The sequence below is a fragment of the Argiope bruennichi genome, chromosome 7 (assembly GCF_947563725.1).
Source record: "Argiope bruennichi chromosome 7, qqArgBrue1.1, whole genome shotgun sequence".
Taxonomy (NCBI): Eukaryota; Metazoa; Arthropoda; class Arachnida; order Araneae; family Araneidae; genus Argiope; species Argiope bruennichi.
Genome location: NC_079157.1, coordinates 65917732 through 65931904, shown reverse-complemented (window position 1 = coordinate 65931904; position 14173 = coordinate 65917732). Strand labels below are relative to the sequence as shown.

Genomic DNA, 14173 nt, shown 5'->3' with positions numbered 1-14173 from the left:
CATGTGATACGCACGTTCAAAATTTTTCATCAAATATAATAATGCACTTGAGTATATTTTTTCTAGGCACTTTTTGGTCGCCGTTAAAACCGAATTGTTCTGCAATTAGAATGTAAATATGTTTTCTTATCTGTATCCTTCTCATAATACGTCGCATTTGCAGGTTAGCACTACTTTGACATAGTGGCAGAGTTCCAATGCTTTGATCTCGGTTTTTAAAAAAAAGTTTGGATTCATGAAATGATCTTCTATGAATGAGAAACTAGTAATTGCTAAGTGTAATGTTTAGTGTTGTTGGTGGAAGAATGAAATATTTATTATACAGATTTCGTTATCTGACTGTGATGTAGGAAAATTTGTCCATAATCATACTTCGATCAGGTGTGAAATTAATGTAAGAAAATCGTACTAAAAAACTAATTGGTGATGATGGAAAGTTTCTGAAAATTCTTGAATTTCATGTTGATCAAATTTGTTGCTCTGCATCGATGTAAAATCTCTGACCATACTATTCATTTATTGCCAATGAACGATATAAATTAGAAACAATTTTAATATAATTTAGATATAAATTAGAAAAAAATTTAATTCATGTGAACATAAAATTACATGTGGGTGAACTATGCAGCAAAACGTTTTCTCAGAGCAGTGATTTGAAAGAGCATTATCATCTTCATACAAATAAAAAAAAATCTCATGTGTATAACAAAAGTGCTCATTTCAAAGATGAATTTGGGTCAACACTTAGTTATTCATACAAATGAGAAACCTTACATATGTGAAAATTGTGACAAAGCATTCACATCAAAGATGAATTTGGATCAACACTTAGTTATACATATAAATGAAAAACCTTATGTGTGTGAAAGCTGTGGCAAAGCATTTACTTCAAAGAGCAATTTAAATAAACACTTACTTACTTATAGAAATGAGAAACCTTATGTGTGTGAAAGTTGTGGCAAAGCATTCACTTCAAAGCTGAATTTGGACCAGCACTTACTTATTCATATAAAGGAAAAGCCTTATATATGTGAAAGCTGTGGTAGAGCTTTTACTTCAAAGAGCAATTTAAATAAACACTTACTTATTCATAAAAATATAAAAACTTTCATATGTGAGATATGCAGAAAATCATTTTTTCAAAAATCTAATTTACAAGTTCATTTGCAGATACATGCAAATGAGAAATCTGATATGCATAAATCAAATGCAAAACCATATATATGCAAGATATGCAGCAAGACATTTCCTCGTGAATCATATTTAAAAGCTCATTCTTTTGTGCATTCAAATCAGAGGTCATTTGTATGCGCAATCTGCCGGAAAAGTTTTAAAAGAAAACGTAATTTGCAAAGACATTCTTTGTCTCATACAGAAGAGAAGCCTTACGGATGCGATTTTTGTGCCAAAGCATACAAAAACAATCAGACTTTGAAAAATCATCTCCTGGTTCATTCTAAAGAGAAAAATCGTGTGTAAAAATATCTTTGACATATCTCTGAGAGTTTTAATTTCCAAAGCAAGATTGATAGTGTTTTGTGTTTGTCAATTTTGAATATCTTGGGAGCATCTGTTTTATCTGATGTTATTTTCTAAAAATGTTCAGGAAAACATTTACAAATAAGCAGAACAGGTTTTACTGATGCTTTAAAAAAATATCCTGAAGTGCCAAAAATCATAGGATATTTCTTAGTATCATATGGGTCCTCCTTTTGTCCAATGAAATGCCGCAGTTTGTCTTGGCATTAATTCAGCATGTCGCCAGAAGACACCTGAAGAAATATTAAGCCATAATGCCCCCACGACCGTCCACGATTGTAGCATGTTGCCGGTGCAGAAGTTTGGCCACGAACTGTGTTTTCGATTGTGTCCCATATATATTCGACGAGATTCTTGTCTGGTGACCTAGAAGGGTAAAGTATTCACTAGAATAGTTCAAAATGTCCCACAAATCAATCACGAACGATTTTGGCCCGTCGACATAATGCACTGTGATTCTGAAAAATTCCATCTTTGTTTTGGTACATGAATGGCTGCAGCTGGTCTTCAAGGAGCTAAAAAAAATTTTTTCCAGCGAATGAGTGATTCAGATTATTTGAGAACCCAACTTATGGCACGTAAAAAGAGCCCACACTATTATGGATCCACTGGAGCTTGCACAGTGCCTTATTGACAATTTGGGTCCATAGCAACCTGGGACACTCCAACCCTACCATTAGCTCTTAAAAATTTTAATCGTGTCTTATCTATCAAGTACCATTTTTTTTTATTTTTTTTAATTTTTTAGACTAACCCTCTATATTCCCGAGTGCTGTTGCCGATGGCACGTTGTTAATAAAAGCACTCAAGTTGGTCATTTGAATCCAGGATATCCTCTCAGTGCCGAATTTCTCTGTATCTATCTTCGAGGACATGTATTCGTATGATCCACATTATTATTTGACAAGTGTTTATTATGTGTTAACACTGATCATTCCTCGCACTGATCTTGATCCATGGTCCTTGGCACTGATCTTGGTCCTTAAGTAGACGCGATCGGTCTCTGCGTTGTCTATGGTGGGAGGCAATGTCTGACATAATGCATTCATAGCATATTTTTGATACTGTGAATAGAAAAATGTTGAATTCCCTGATAATTTCGGAAATGGTATGCTCTATGTATTTACCATCAACTAGCATTCCCTGTCCAAAGTTTGTTAACCTTTAACACTCTTTTGCTATCCAAAAACTAATTAGATGCTTAGAATAATATGTTTATCGCCTTAGCCGGTTAAATCCCTTAAAAGACAAAGCAGGTATTTTGATTAGAAATCAAAATTAATTGTTACAATTACAATAAAGGTCTGTTTATATTATTTAAATATAAAATTATATTTCTCTTTAGCTTAAAATATGTTTCCAACGCGACATCCCGTAGCGGTGTCTGCGAAATGCAAAAAAATTAATCCTTGTTGTGAAGCTATACCATGTTAGAAAATTTCTCATACGAATATCTTGAGTAAAAATGAAAACCTTGCTAAGAATGAGTCGATGGAACGCCTAGCCCCGGAAGGAATTTATCTCCTGTTGTGACAATATAGATGGAAGTCTTGCTGGCTATAAAAATGGAAATCCTGTTAATTTTCGACCTATTTATGCGTTTCTTACACTATGCTATTGCCAGTTGCTTTTTGCTATCCCCATGACTTTTGGCACTTCAATGTAATTTAATTATTGTACAGTTATTCAATGTTCAATATATTTCAAAGATGCAGATTCAACGTTCAATATATTTCAAATCGCATGTAAAATTTACTTGTATTTTTGTGTATATTTGACCAGAATATGCAAACATTTTTGGTATTTGTCAGTTTAACGGCGACCAAAAAGCACGACGAAAAAATTTCGCCATATTATAAAAATATACTCAAGTGTATAAATATATATATAATAAATATGTTAATAAATATAGATCAAATCACGTGCGAATAATATGCTATATAGTTTGGCGACTGAAAATTAGCAAAATGATTTCTTGGCGCTTTTTGGTCGCCTTTACAACCGACAAGTACTAACTTTTTTTCTAAAATGGGGGAGGGTGAGAAATAAAATAAAATTATTTAAAAAGTACTTTAAAGCTAAATGTGACGAATAAATATTAAATTTTTTAGAATTTCTCCTACCTTGTGATTCCTACAACTAAGTATTTTTAACCCTTTATTTACCAAATTATTTTACCATCAATTTTTCAAATTTATTTTTGAACCATTAGGTAAGTTTTGGTACAGAATAAACCCAGGAAGAAGAAAGAAAAAAAAACTTTTTGATTAATTAAAATAATTTAATTAGTTAAACTAATAATAAGATTTTTTAATGTTATTTAGTAGTTGAGATCTACTGCTTTCTATTAGAAATACGTTCTTCGTGTTCTTTCAAATACTGTTAGAAAGAATAACCATATCGTGAAGATATCAGCCGGATTTAAACGGTACTTTAAATCCGGTCGGGTAAATAAAGGGTTAAAGCATCAAACTGCGATAGACATTACGATCATGCTATTTTAAGAACATTGTAATGTCTTGATCTAGACTGATCAAATAACGAATCAGAATTTCCAGACAATTCTTTATTTTACAGCCCTATATATACAAAAGAACAACTTGTTCTAATCTTGGTTAAATAAATAGTTATTTACACCTATAGAAGGAGACACAACAGTCAAGGCTTTCTTGAAAATCCGTTGGTTCTCGGACTCAGAACTCGTGGGCGTAGTCCAACAGTCCGCCTGCAATTCGTTTCTTCTCTTCTCCTAAAAAAAAATCTCCGCACTTTATTTCGGCGACAATCTTTGCCTCTTAATTTGCATTGGTCATTTGAGCTCTCTTTCGGCCAATCGGGCCAAAAATGCTCCCTCAGCGGCGCCAGTGGGTCATGGGAAGGTACTTTCACAATAAGAAGCATTTAGCATCCAGATGTTTGGACACCCCTTTCTCTTTGAAGGTACTCTCAATATCTCTTGGACGAGGAATTCCCACATGTGGTCTTTCGCTGTAGTCGCTAATGAACAGATGCGAGACCACCCAGGTGAAAAGATCCACCATCTGGCTATCTCGAGGAGTTTAGTAAATAACAGCGACGACACATCTGGCTGTAAATGTCTTATCAGTACTGGGAAACGGGGAATGTTACAACATTCACTTATTCTAATTAATATAACGAATCTTTTTATTAAATTTAAATCTTACCTCATCATAAAGAACTTAACTGTCCGATTAATCTGTCTTCTAATTGCACATTATCTATCTGAGATAACCAACAAAATTATCCATGGTTTTCAACAATGTCTTTTTTTACAATTACTTCTCCTGTTTACAATGTTATAACTAATGCAAATGATTTGTTGTTAAAAATGAATTAATTAAAATAATGACATCTTTCCTAAGAGTGTAGAATAAAGAATTTCAATCGTGTTTGTGTAATCTTATTTTAAATTCTTATGATTCAATTTCACTTTATTACTTTTATCAAGTATTGTTTTTTGTAGATGGCAGTAAAATTTATTTTTATCTGAATAATTAAAAATAAAATATATTTTCTATATTGCATTTGTGTTGTATATTTCTTAATCTTTTATCTAAGAACAATTTTTTTTAAAAAAATGTCCATCTTAAAATCTCATTTTTGTTTAATCAATATTTATAATTGTTTAAGGGATATGTAAAAAAAAAAAAAAAAAATTAATAATGAAGTTGTTTTATTACTAACATCTGCCGTTGGCGATCAGCTTGCACCTCGAAAATATTAATTGTTTCATTTCAATTAAAAATCTTATGTATAATTTAATATCCATGATTTTCTCAATGAAATAATTTTAAGTATCAAATTATGGTTGACATTAAAGCCACATTACTTTAATAGCTTTGTACCATTTCTTCGATACATGAATGTTTCAAATGAAATCAAGTGTCATGAAAAATATAACTGCCCGAGTGATCTATCCTCTAATTGCATGTCGCCTTTCGCTGCAATATAATTTCATCTTCTTAGTTATTTACATGAACTGGATAGGCAATAAACAGACATTTTCTTCTTCTTTAGCTTTTAACAGTGGAAGAAAATCACGGGATTAAATATTTAATAGAATAATATAAACCATTTGTATTTTATTGCAACAATAAAAAGTACTGTTGAAAATTGTGCAATAATATTTTCTTAAATATTTTATAATTTAGACAAAAAACTAAATAACATATTAATTGATTTCATTAAGGATTTTTTAAAAATTGTAATAGATTTAAAAATAATTTTTGTGAAATTAAATTTAAATTATCTCAGAAAATTATCTCAGAAAAACTTAATAATCTCGTCCAATTTTCAGTTAATTAAAATTTTAAAAAAATTTACTCCGAAGTGCACTTGAGAGAGCCCCCCCCCCTTAGAGTGTAAAATCACATGCATATTGGTAAACAGCTTAAGAATGAAATAATCTGTCTTTTTTATTATGTTATTTTCCCAATTTATATTATTTACTAACACTCAAAACATAGCTGAACGATAATTCCACTAGCAGAAAAGAATTAATTACGAACACAAAGTAAAAAATAGCTGATGGAAAATATCAGCAATAATATTTCTTTTAAGCTAAAATAACGTGGTATTGTATCAAAATAAAAGAAGTTATTCAGTGACAGGAAAATTGCATTAATTTATAGCTTGTCAACCATAGAAAAAAATAAAACAAAAAAACTATATATTAGAGAATATTTAACCTATTTGTATCATACAAAAAAAAACACTTGAAATTAAAATTTGTCATCAATTTTTTCTTTTTATTTCATAAAAGATGATTTCCTAAAACTTTTTTTTAAAGCTGAACAAAAAAAGAAGCAGAACATTTTTTTTAAAAAGATGATTTATAAAAATGAATGAATTTTGTAAATTAATATCGGTTTCATATATCCTCTTTCTGAGATATAGAAATCCTCTTTGCTTTTGCGCATGCGCCAGGAAGCGTTGATTTTACCAAAGAAGGGATAAAATGAAAGATGAAGGAAGAGATATTTTTCTCTTATTCAACAATACAATAAATCTGATTATCAGCGGAATTAGGAAACGTAACAACTGAGAACAAACCGCAAAATTGAACTTGCCAAACAAGCAATAATTACAAAATTTTAAATTGTGAAGAAAAAAAAATATTTTCTCAGAGAAGTGGTTTGAAAGAGCATTATCATCTGCATACAAATGCGATATCTCGTATTTGTGAAAAAAGTGGAAAAAATTGGCTTCAAAGTAATTTAAGGCATTTACTTTGACAAATAAATATAAAACTTCATGTTTGTGAGCTATGTAACAAATCATTTTCAAAGAAATACAATTCAAAAACTCATTTCTTAATTCATGTAAATAAGAAATCACATGCATGTGAAATTTGTGAGAAATGTTTTAAAGTTAAGGGTAATTTAGAAATACATTATGTGTACCTCCCACAAAAGAGATGCCTTATGTATGTGACTTCTGTAACAAAAAGTTTTGAAGAATCATTTCCTGGTTCATTCAAAAGAAAATCATCATGTGTGAGATTTGTTGTAAAGTATCTGGAAAAAAACGAGAAATCCAAGGCAAAATTGGCTCTATTTTTCCCGAGTACCTAATTTATATAATTTTTCAGGCATTTTAATTATTAGATATGTAAAGAGAATCACTGATAAAAAAAAAGTGGGGAAAACATAAAAATCACTAGCAATAGAAGAAATAACTTAGTTGGATTCACTTTTAAAATCATAGTATATGTGTGCGTGAATCAGATACATCTATATATTGTTACGAATTTGTAATAATGCTTCCCAGTACAGCAAGTCTTCTGGTAAGGAAGATAGCTTTACAAATACCACCGATCGATAACGAGTCAGTGACCCCAGAATTGGCGACGGAATCGAAGATTCTAGAAACTACAAGAAGCTTAGCCATTGCATCATTAGGAGTTTCGGTGATTTCTTTCTAGAAAATTCTTTGCTTTGTCATGGAAATTATAAAAATGGCGGGAGACAAAAGAGAAGTCAGTTAGTATTGAATCAATTAAGAGTTCCAGGAGTGTCGAGAGTAACTGAGCGAAGAATTTCCGAGCGCTGTGTAATTTTACAGTTATATATTACCGATTTGTTACAAATGCTGTTCTTGTGTATGTCTTTGTTGCCTGTGTGTGCGTGTTTTCATGTAGAATTAAGGATTGTTATTTGTTATTGAACTTTTTTCATCGCATATATATCCAGACAGACTTTGAATTTATTTTCCGTTACAATACAATAATGGTATGAACAATATGCATAAGTTATATATATAATATTAAACAGATCATGGATAAATTTTTCAAGCAGTATCTTCGATCATATTTTTGTGTGTACTTTCTGTCTTGTTTTGAGTATGTATTTCGTATTTTCCACACGACTGGAAATACTTAATTTCCCCCCCCCCCGAATAGACATATGTTATTACACTCCGTTTATGTTAAATAACTTTAGAGCTGATATTTTTTGTCGATCGTGCTCTTTGAAAAATTATCAGAACAATATTTAAAAGAGCTTTAGAAATAATATAAAATACAAAGATTATATTTAAGGTCAGGTAGGCTGTTTATTTGATATTTATACACTCTGAGACTACTTCCCTCTCATTAGCTTAAAAAAAAATCCTACTAGATTCCTGATTGCAATAAAAAACAATTTGAAGATTTAATAATATGCATCTCTCAATTCGATAAAATGAGGCTAAAAAACGCTGCTTAGTTGAGTTGAAAAAAGTACCTAGTTGATGGTTTTCTCTATAATGTAGAATGAATTGGGATGCTTACAGCTTGCATGGCAGGGTGAGGATATAAATGACTTTTTAATATTTATATACTTCTATTCTATTAGCTTGGCTTATTTTATATTTTCAAAGGTGCAGTATTGAAATTGATTTTTTCTCTGATTTATTGATGTATTAGAATTTCGAAATTCTGTACATTTTGTGTTTCTTAATAACAATAAAATACTTTAATATTTCTAAAATTAATTCTCGGCTAATTTGATTATATTTTAATGCCATGCAAATCATCTACCACCATCTAGTAGTGAATTAATGAAAAAAAATATTTCAGGGTTTCATAATAAATTTTCAATACACTGCTGAAGGCAAGTTTAAAAAACTTTTAATTAAATATATACAACCTCGATCTGACAATCATTCTGAAACATGAACTCTAGTAAGAAAATTTTGATTAATATGGTTAAGACATGATTCTGAAATGATTGCTGGCATAATTATGATCCAGCAGCTTCAATAAGTGTACTTTTGTTGCGACTCTATTGTGTGAATCTGCATTCTTACAGTTATAATAAACTTTATTTTCATTCTTAAAAATGCAGGTAAATAAACAGATAAATTCTCTTAATGTTGCATTTCCTCAGTTCCATTCTTATTTTACAGCTAATCAGAAATTATAGCACATATTGCTTAGCAAGTATCCAATTATTTAAAAATTAAGTAAGATATAAAAAAAATGTCTTTTGTGCTAATTTATTGATTAATACTAATCTGCAATACTGCATGATTAATGCTATATAATAGAATTTTTCTTCAAATTATCAGCATATATATGTCATTAATTATTATTCTAGATATATATATCTCTCTATATATATATATACTCTTACATGTTGTTTATTTGTTGAATATGTTATAATGATCAAAATGCATTTTTACAAATTTCCATATCACTCTGATAATTAGGTCTGATAATCTCTGATAATCACTCTGATTTCTAGGTGCTTCGACATAATGGCAGCAACAATGTCTTGAGATGAATTTCCTAGATTATGTTCTACAAAAGGGCAGCCTAATGCATACTAAACCTTTTGAAATATATGTCTTCTTTGATGCTGCTGTTGGAAGAATATGGTTTGATTTGTACTAACTTCATCAAGTGGTTGCATTTCAAAATGATCAGTCCTCCATAATATGGTAATGTGCATAAAATATTCTATCACAATACAATTTAGAGGTAAAGAAACCTTGGAAACTCACCAGTTTTATGCTTATAAGTGAGCTGCATCAAAGCAAAATACTTGTGTCATAATGTTTGATGATTTTCAATTACAAATACATAGGTGAGAAAAGCTAAAGACACATGAGAATAATGAAAATTCGTTTATTTTACTGTGATGTCCTAAAGTAAGTAAATTTATTATTTACTTGATAAGGATGTTTAGTAGTTTTCAGAGAGGACTAAGAGTTTATTCTTTTTTTAAATACTTTAATATTGAAATCAAAGTATGTTATAAAAGATTTAATATCACATTTGATTCACTAAATTTATGATTTGCATTATAATTTAATTATTACTTAGCTGTTTGAATAACTGTGTAATAATTAAATCTTCTGAATTCTGTACCTATTTCCTTAAAAAACTTTTTTGACGAAAACCTATTGAAAAGTTTTTTTTTACAGGCAGAAACTACATACTGCTAATGAAATTGAAATATTTGTGGATGTCTGACAAATATGAATGATAAAGAAGCAGTAAATATTCTACACAAAGACAATACATGTGGAAATGAGTTACTTCAGCAAAGTGAAATGTTAAGAAAATATTTATTAATTCAATCAACTGAAAACAACAGCATGTGCAAAACATTCATCGAGTTAAATGGACATATTTCCATGAAAGATGACCATGTTCATGAAACAGGTAATCCATCATTACTTTGTCAAAGCAATTTACAAACTGATACAGAAGAGAAATCTTATTCATGTGAGGTGTGTGGAAAAGCATATTCCAAAATTTATATGGTAAGAAAACATTCCCTCACTCATCTGAAACAAAAATCACACGCATGTGAGACTTGTGGCAAATCATTTTCTGCTAAATATGATTTGCAGAGACATCGAGCTACTCATTCAAATTTAAAACCTTATATTTGTAAGATATGCAATAGGGCATTTCCTTGTAAGTACTATTTAAAAGCTCATTCTTTTGCACATTCAAATCAGAGATCTTTTGTATGTGTGATATGCGGGAAAGGTTTCAAAAGAAAACGTAATTTGCAAAGGCATTCTTTGTCTCATACAGAAGAGAAGCCTTTTGGATGTGACTTCTGTAACAAAGCCTACAAAAGCAATCAAAGTTTGAAGAAACACATGTTACATCATTGGAAAGAGAAACATGGTGTGTGATATTTTCAGTAAAGTATTTCAATAGAGTTTTCACTTCCAAAGCAAAATTATTGTTATTCTGAGAATGCAAAGTTGGAATATCTGTTTTAGTAGTTATGTAATTGTTATATTTTATTCACAAAGTCTTTAAACTGTTAAAAGAAACAAAGAAAGTTCATTTAAAGAAGAAAGTTTTAAAGAATGTTTTACTTGTTTATAGATTTATTTTTTTTACATGCCAAGTACAAATGCATATTTTCAATTGTATTAGGATGTATTAATGTTATATATTAATTAGTCCAAAAAAACATTTTTCATCTTTAGAAAAAGATTGAAAACTATATTAAAAAATTTTTTTACTATCAAATTCTTAAATAAAAATTGTAATTACAGTTCCTAATATATTAAAGAAATGTGATAAAAATATCTTAACCCTTTGACTACTAACAGGATATACAAATCCCAGCGATTTTTAAAAAGATTAATTAAAAATAATTTTTAGTAAAAGTTTTTTTTTTTGGTGGGGGAGGGGGGAGCAAATTTTTTTTATTTAGAATCTATTAACTTCATTTGCATAGAAAATGAAGAGAGGAAAAAATTGTAGTCAAAGGGTATTGGATGCTCATTATCTATTTCTGTGCAGTGTCTAAAAACAATTCAGAGTTTAATTTTTTCCCCTATTACAGCTGTGTGGAACTAAATTACAATTATAGCATAATATATTTCTGATTTTATAGACTTTTAATTATATAATACATATTTTTCTACTGTGATTCCTTATGTTTGAAAACTTATTACGGAAATTATTTGTATTTATGGGAATTATTTGTTAAAAATAAATTATATAAAAGTGTAGAATAAATAATTTTAATTTTGTACATGAGTATTCTTGCTTTCTGTTTAAACATACATTTTTTTTTAAGTATATGTAAATGGGCTCCAAAGTAACTAGTGGTCCATTCTTTGACTTTCATATATACTTTTATAATATGGCATATTTAGTGTTAAGTTTTGAAGTAAAGTGAAGAGAATATATACACATTTTAGATCTCTTCCCTTTTACATCAAAATTTGACCTAGATTTTCTATATGTAAATATCATATATCAAAATTAAGCTATTGTATTCGCATACACAAAAATAGATTTTATGATAAATCGTTAATTCTCATTTGATTTAAAATTTAGCACAGACTAGTTGCCCCAGTTGGTTTGCCAAGGTTAATGGCTTCATCATCAAAATATTTCTAAACATTTAATTTCTTAATAGGTATATAATTTATACTATTTTAGAAGCTTTACTGTCCTGATCACTGTGCTTTGCATTTCCCTAATTTTCTATCTAAATCTTCATAAAATTATATCATAAGAAAGAACAGCAGAATTTAGGGAAGATATATAAAATGTTTATAGATTTGTATGGGAACAATTTGTATGGGAAGTTTTTTCACCAGTACTTGATTCTGAAGTTAAATCTTATTAGCAAGCACTATAAAATTTCATCAAAAGCATACATTATACTGAAATCTACTCAGTGTGGTTAAATAAGCCAAATTTTTATATCTTGATCATCAACAACAGGGGAAAACGAGGCTGAAATATTAGTAACAACAATGGAAGCAATCTGAGTTTCAATACAACATTGAAATATATTGTTGTAAAATAACATTTAAAATTTTTTAAATGGAAAAAAATATATTGCAAAAATCAGTGTTATTAAAAAGACATTTTTTTAAAAAAAATTAAGATGACATACAAATAATTTTTGTGCTATAATATTTTTGCAGGATAATTATAGAGAAAGTGTTAAATTTTTAACTAATTAAAATTCTCAGAAACATCGCCCTGAAGTGAAACATCTTTTAAAGTATATATTTGGTAACTCTGGTTCAAATGGTCTTGCTTGCAGAATGCCAACACACATACATTCACCTTTGTTAATAGTAGAGATATGCAACTTCATTAATGAAAGCATTCATACTGTTTACATATACCTGGGTGCACAGTAAGTAAACTTGAAATAATGAAAAGAATTTTGGTGTTATGTTTACACAAAGTTTTTTGTGCATGTCTTAATAATGTTCAATGACTTCAATCTTTTCTTAAACTTTCAAATTAAGATATTGAAGTATTATGCAATATGATGATTATTTGTCTTGTTGCAGAACTACAAAACATTTTGCTATTATCGTTCTCACATACTTGAATGTAATATACAGAAAGTAAACAGTAGAAAGAAGAAAGAAGCATGTGATTGACAGTATTAAAATTCTTTATCAACAAGTTACTATAGATTTATCATATTTTTAACCCAAGCAAGTATGATTTCAAGTTCACTTCATGAGGATTTAAATTGGAAACAATTTTTTTTAGTTTGCAACAGTATAGTTTTAGAAACATGATATTTAATTTAAATGATAAAGAAATCAAAAATATTTATATTTAAAATTTAAATAATACAATTACCATTTCAATTTTAAAAAATAAAGAAACTACATTTATTAATTATTGCTTATTCATTTACAATAGGATTATTATCTTAAGGAAATTATGTCTTGATAGGCAAAATATAATTTATCAAATTTAAACCAGAGTTTTATTTGTTGCAATATAAAATACAAAGTTAAATTTATGTGCTTAATAATCATCATGATCAAAACTTGAATAATTGAAATATGAATTTATACATTGCTCATATGAATGGAATTATAAATTTTCAAAAGTAAAAATCAAATCTTTACTTGGACTAAGTTAAATATCATCATAAGATTTCTTTAAAGCTTTCATAACCTAGCTGGTGTCCAAAAAACTTTCAGAATCTGCATACAGATTTTTTAGTATTCATAACTATAAAAATAATGGTAATAAACTCATATGCATTCAAAATATTTAATAAAAATTAAGAGTCTTTATTCATAAAAACTTTATTTGCTTACCTATTTATTGATTTAGGGACCACTATAAAATATGGAAAAAAAAAGTGTCCCTCACAAAGCATTATCCTAGTTAAAAAGAAAGGTTAAATTTTTAAAATATCCCAGCATGCAATATATTATAGAAAACAAAAAAAATTGTTTAATGTAAAATGAAAAAGCTCGAAAATAATTGTTCAATATGTAATAATTCTATATAAGCGCATTATACAATAGATATAAGAATATAAGATAGTATTATGTTTAGAAATGACAAACAAAAACTATGGAACCATAAATATGAAAATATTGGTAAACTTCTTTAAAAGAAAGAATTAAAAAAATGTAACATTGGTAGATATTTTATTCAAGTTAAATGAATAAACTACTATGCTTCTAAACAAATATGATTCAAAAATATAAAAATTGGATTTTTGTTACAAAAATGCTTTAAGAAATATAGTCTTTTGAAAGAAAATAGCTTCAAAGACATTATATCCATACTGAATTTACTTAGAATCAAAATATAAAGTATAAAATCAATTGTTCTAAAGCTACCAGTCAAAAGTAAATGTATAAATAAATACTTGAG

General features: G+C 28.7%; 1 protein-coding gene across 1 annotated transcript in view; it reads left to right on the top strand.

Moving 5' to 3' along the window:
- Window positions 1–11483, top strand: part of LOC129975881 (zinc finger protein 233-like) — a 30494-nt gene extending 19011 nt beyond the window's left edge. The window contains exons 2-3 of the transcript XR_008785054.1: window positions 9285–9690; window positions 9967–11483. The gene's annotated coding sequence lies outside the window, so the exon portion shown is untranslated. The remainder of the gene's footprint in view (window positions 1–9284; window positions 9691–9966) is intronic.
- Window positions 11484–14173: the final 2690 nt, after the last annotated feature.